Source organism: Dipodomys spectabilis, unplaced genomic scaffold (assembly GCF_019054845.1).
Source record: "Dipodomys spectabilis isolate Male_0828 unplaced genomic scaffold, ASM1905484v1 ptg000463l, whole genome shotgun sequence".
In the NCBI taxonomy this organism is placed as follows: domain Eukaryota; kingdom Metazoa; phylum Chordata; class Mammalia; order Rodentia; family Heteromyidae; genus Dipodomys; species Dipodomys spectabilis.
Genome location: NW_024871140.1, coordinates 1,361,578 through 1,367,870, shown reverse-complemented (window position 1 = coordinate 1,367,870; position 6,293 = coordinate 1,361,578).

The window sequence follows — 6,293 nt, the reverse complement described above, 5'->3', positions numbered from 1 at the left end:
TATATATATACATGTTATATATATATATACACATATATATGGTGATTTTAGGCTTAATTTCTAGACAGCAAAACTGAGGATTATAAACTTAAGAATGTTTTCCAGAATCACACAGCTTGTAAGTGGGAAATTTGGTTTTCAAAACCAGTGACCTGAAATAATTTTCTATGTGTCCATAATGAAAGAAATAATAACAAATAGAGCATGTAGAACAATTTGAAATAAGCTTGCTCTGTAAAGAAAAGCTACTATTGTTTCCATTAAAACGAGTTCTTTTGGGGGGGGGGTTGTGGAGCCTGAACTTTGAGTCTGGGCACTGTCCCTCTGCTCTTAAGCTCAAGGTTAGCACTCTCCCACTTGAGCCATAGCACCACTTCCAGCTTTTTCTGCTTATGTGGTGCTGAGGAATCAAACCCAGGGCCTTATGCATGGAAGATAAGCACTCTACCACTGAGCCAACTTCCCAGCCCAAAATTTGAGTTCTTTTTAAGATGACTTTTTATTTGAAATTATCTCATGTTAAAAAGGAAGGTGGAAATTTTAAGTAGGGAAGAATATTTTAAAATATCATTCATGGGGGGGGCTGGGAAGTTGGCTCAGTGGTAGAGCACTTGCCTTGCATGCCTGAGGCCCTGGGTTCGATTCCTCAGCACCACATAAGAAAAAAGCCGGAAGTGGCGCTGTAGCTCAAGTGGTAGAGCACTAGCCTTGAGCTGAAGAGCTGAGGGACAGTGCCCAGGCCCAGAGTTCAGGCCCCACAACCGGACCAAAAAAAAAAAAATATATATATATATATCATTCATAGGAAAGTATTTTGAAGCTGGACACAAGTGGTTCACACCTTGAATCCTAGCTATTGAGGATGCTTTGATCAAAGTACGGAGAATTAAGCTCAAAGCTGGCCCAGGAAGGAAAGCCTGAGAGAATCTTATCTCCAATTAATAAGGAAGAACGATAGTAGAGATATAGCTTGAGAGAAAGAGCCCCAACCTTGAGCAAAAAAGCTAAATCATAAGCCCTGAGTTCAAGCACCAGTACCAGTACAAATACGCATCTGCACACAAACACATACACACACACACACACACACACACACACACACACACACACACACACACATTGCAGTGAATTCATTATATACTAAATAGATGAGAATTCTGGATAGCTGTGACAGTTACAACTAACATTAGCTAAGCGTGGAATTAAGACTGTCTTAAGTTTTTCTTGATTGGGTGCATTTATAAGTCATAGAGAAAACATTATGTCATTGGTTACTAGATGAGGTGACTGAAGCTTATTAAATTTACTTTTTAAGACTCAAAACAGAATAGCTAAAACAAATAAGAAAATGTCATTGGTTTAAGATCAAAAACTTGTTCTTACTCTATTTTTTTAAGTTCATGAGCTCCCTTTGCAAAACATAAAATCTCCACACTGTCTCTTAGAGTCAAGAATTCATATCTTCATGCCATTTATCATGGCTTTATGAACTTTTCTAAACTCTATTCCTGGGCACCAGTCCAGGAAATTAGGCTCTTTGATTTTGAAGAGCTCTTTGAGATAAAAAGAACTCATTGATAGCATTAAGCCCTACTGAATATCTTTTGTTAAATATGGTGGTAGTGACTTGATGAACACTTCCTTATAAACAGAATGGCTACTTTTCCCACAAAACCTTAGACATTTCAGAAAATTTACACAGAGTTACTCCAGGTTAGGCCATGGAAACGTTTTTACACCTTAAGCAAAGTTTAGTCCTTAATTCTGGTGTCATTATCAAACCCATTGATAGATGTCAAAGGACAGAATGTAGGCTTATATAAACAGCAGTTATTTCAATCAATCTTTTCCATTGAGTTAGATACCAACAGAGATTGGGTCACTCTTCCAAGGTTTTCTGTGGAGTGTTCTGTGGGCCTTTATATTCAGAATATTATTATGCAGCTAAAATATTTCTCTCATTTTCCTTTTCCGTTTGAAGTAAGAAAATGAAGGTAGATCCTATTTCAGCCAACAATAGACAGAAACTGGCTGTGGTTAGTGTGTGTGTGTGTGTGCGTGTGTGTGTGTGTGTGTGTGTGTGTGTGTGTGTGTGTGTGTGTGTTTGTGTGTATTTTTATGAAGTAGCTGTACAAAGTGGTTTTAATTCTAGAAGTCAGATTATGAGCACTAAGCATCTTCATGTCATCCTCCTATCATTCTCCCCATTTTTTCTCCATCCCATCCATACTTTTAAGCTGTGTGATTCATTTTAATACTAAAGAATAAAGCTCACTTAGCCAGAAACTGGTGGCTCATGCCTGCAATCCTACCCATTTAGGAGGCTGAGACTTGAGGATTGTTGTTTAAACCTAGCCTGGTCAGGGAAGTCTGTTTTCTCCAATTAAACATGAAAAAAGGTGAAAGTGGAGCTGGAGCTCAAAATTGCTAGTCTTGAGCAAAATAGCTCAGAGACAGTGCCTAGTCCCTGACTTCAAGTCTAAGGTCTGGTATAAAAAAAATAAGTAAAACTATGAACGGGAGTTGGGATACCCGGACTTGCCATTTTTCTTGTGTTTTCCCGACTTGTTCCCTTATTTGCAATTACCAGTATATGTCTGAGACAAGTAGAAATGATCAGAAAAGTTGATTGATGTTAGGTGAAATGAACCCCAAGATAAGGATTCAAATGTTTTTTTTTTCTTTCTTGCGATAGTTTCTAACATATTTGTAAGATGATTTTTTTGTTGCTTTGTATGCCCCTCCCCCCTCCACTGATTTTACTGTATTTGATGTTGGTATACTTTGTAGAGGGGAAGGGAAAAAACAAATCGTTTAAATAGGGATACAAGTGGACCCATTGCAACAATGAAATGTACAAGACATTATGTCGAAAAACGAACTTTACAACTTTGGCCGGGGGTATAGGGGGACAAGTCGGGGGGAAGAGAGGAGGGGTGGGGGAGATGGGAAGGGATGGGAAGGGGAAACAAAGGAGAAGGCAACAATGCTAGATAAGAAATATACTCATTACCTTGCCCATGTAACTATAACCCCTCTGTACGGTATTTTCATAATAAAAAAACAAAAACGAGAGAGAGAGAAGATTACTCCTAAAAAAAGAAAAAGTAAAACTAGCTTATTTTAAATAATTGTTTAAACTAGTTTAAAATTCAGCTACCCTTGCTGTGGATCAGTGGTTCATGCCTATAATACTAGCTATTCATGAGGCTGAGATCACAAGATCATGATTCAAAGCCAGCCTGGGCAGGAGAGTCCTTGAGACTCTTATTTCCAATTAATCACCAAAAAGCAGAAGTAGAGCTGTGGATCAAGTGATAGAGCTCTGGCCTTGAACAAAATAGCAATAGCTCAGAGACAGTACCTAGGGGCTGAGTTTAAGTTGAAGACTAGTGCTGCTGCCTGTGAGCATGTACATGCACAGTGCACACACACACACACAAACACACACACTCTCTCTCTCACTCTCTCTCTCTCTCTCTCTCTCTCACACACACACACACACACACACACACACACACACACAGAGTTCAGCTGCTTTGTCACCATTGGAGAGACATGGCCAGCAAATTAAAAAGGGAAAGTAGACTATATTTGCAGCTGCTGGATAGTTAAGGACTATAACTAATCTCCTGGGTATCAGCATTCAGACATGTAATCATAGCTTCTTGGGACCTGGGATGCAAGCATATTGGTTTGAAGCCAACCTAGATAGACACATACAAGAAACTCGTATCTCCAATTAACTAGCAATGCTGGAAGTGGATGTGTGGCTCAAATTGAAAGCACCACCCTTGAGCATAAAAACTAAGAAAGAACATGAGGCCAAGTCCCAGCACATACACAAAATATCTAATCTGAACTGCTGTATCTGCAGGTATTATGCAGATTTTTCTATTTACATTTACTATGAGCCTATGTTGACACCAATACCTTTGTTCTTCCAATCTCTCATCCATCCATCTCCCAAGTTGTCAAGGATATATCAATAGTGATAACTTCATGTTTACTGGAAGTTAGAAATAAAAAATATAAATATAAAATAGCAGTGAAATGCAAACTGTATCAGCATCTGATATTCTCAATGAGTACTTAGAGTACTTGTCTCAAGTACTTTCCAGAATGGCCCAACCCACGGCCTCTTGCCTAATGTGCAGACATGAAGAATCATGTGGAAACCCACTAGACTGCATGCCCATGCACAGCACATGAGGTCTTCTCCAGTCAGGGGTTCAGGACAGGAAGACTGGCATATTACTTGATAGTGATGCTTTTCTCAATTCTTTGATGATTTAACAACTCCATTAAAAATGGTAGGAAAGGACACACTCCATGTAACTAAAATGAAGAGAGCCATTCTCTCTGTTTGAAAGAAATTATCTCTCTATATTATATATATATATATATTACAAATAATTAATTAGAAGGGTTTGCAATTTAGCAACTCTTTCCCCTTTGTTATCTTTTGTTTTATCTCTTGTGCTTTCTCTCTCTTTCTTCTCTCTCTCTTTCTCTCTCTTGGTTATGATACTAAGCCTTGACCAGTACCTGACCAATACATGAGGTGAGGTAAGCACTTTACAACTTGAGCAGCCTTCAACTTTTGAGCTTTTAATAAATACCTTTATTAAAATACATTAATTGTAAAAAGTAAAGAAATTTAATCCTAATATTCTACAGATGCATATAATGCACTTCAATTATGTTCTGTTTCAGTGGTGATTTATTGTATATACACTTGAAAACTGGTATCCAAATTCTATTTCCCAGCCCACCTGCACCTCAAGGATGGACTGGGGCACTCTGTGAGAGCTTTATTCCATGCCTGCAGGTCAGGAATTCTCACAGTGTTGCCACACAGGTCAGGTCTATTCCTAAACTACAGCAAATCTTTTTAATTGATTGTTTTCCAAGCACTACTTACATGATAGAATTGAGATTCAAACGCAGATTTCTGATTCTGGCAAACTAAATAAATAACATCTACACACCAGAAAGTTTTGAATTAGAGAACCTGTTCAGACACCAGCTGTGCATGATAGTTTTGTTCATTTAACTTTTCTGAAGCAGTTTCTTTTTCTTTAAACTAATTTTTGATATAGGTCAAAATCTTGTTCCTAGAATAAAATACTGTCAAATACATAATGAAGACCATAAAGTGCCTGACATATAAGAGATATATAATAATTGTTAGCTTGCATTTCTGATTACAAGAAGAGATGGAAATCTACCTTACCTTTACCATGTCATAAAATTTTGAAATGCCCTGACTAATATGGAATGCAAAACACAAATAATATTTTCTGGTTTTAAAAGACTAAGACTTATAACTCAATAAAACATAGGCAGGAGAAGAAGAAGAAGGAGAAGAAGGAGAAGAAGAAGGAGAAGAAGGAGAAGAAGAAGAAGAAGAAGAAGAAGAAGAAGAAGAAGAAGAAGAAGAAGAAGAAGAAGAAGAGAAGAAGAAGAAGAAGAAGAAGAAGAAGAAGAAGAAGAAGAAGAAGAAGAAGAAGAAAAGGAGGAGGAGGAGGAGGAAGAGGAGGAGGAGGAGGAGGAGGAGGAAGAGGAGGAGGAGGAGGAGGAGGAGGAGAAGGAAGAGGAGGAGGAGAAGGAAGAGGAAGAGGAGGGAAGAAGAAGAAGAAGAAGAAGAAGAAGAAGAAGAAGAAGAAGAAGAAGAAGAAGAAGAAGAGGAGGAGGAGGAGGAGGAGGAGGAGGAGGAGGAGGAGGAGGAGGAGGAGGAGGAGGAGGAGGAGGAGGAGGAGGAGGAGGAGGAGGAGGAGGAGGAGGAGGCGGAGGAAGAAATGGAAGAGAAAAGAAGAAATAATAAACTGGCATGACAAGTCTTAATGTCTAGCACTTCAGATGGAATGGAACCTGTGACTGGGGTAAATAATAAAATAAATAATAAAATGAAGTTTTGAAAGAGATTGAATATTCCATGTTTGGGAGACACGCTGTGTACTCCAGATGCCTGTGGAAGGACAGGGCTGCCATAAACTTACATGCTGACACAGATTTCTTTCCAGTCTTAGAGCATGGTAGACCTTCCACAGTGGAGGGCCAGTAAACTACTTATTACTCTGCCTATGTTTTCTAAAAGTGTAAGGTTCTGTGTTACTATATCAGGTTATTATTTTTTTACTTAAGGAATGAAGATTCTTTGATGACTTGTTTTTGGTAGTGCAATCTACCAGATGTTGGATTCACATGATCTAGAATTGCTAACTGCTGAATACCAGTAGGGAAAATTTAAACAAGTTAATTAACTTCCTTTAATCGTAGTTACGAGTTGT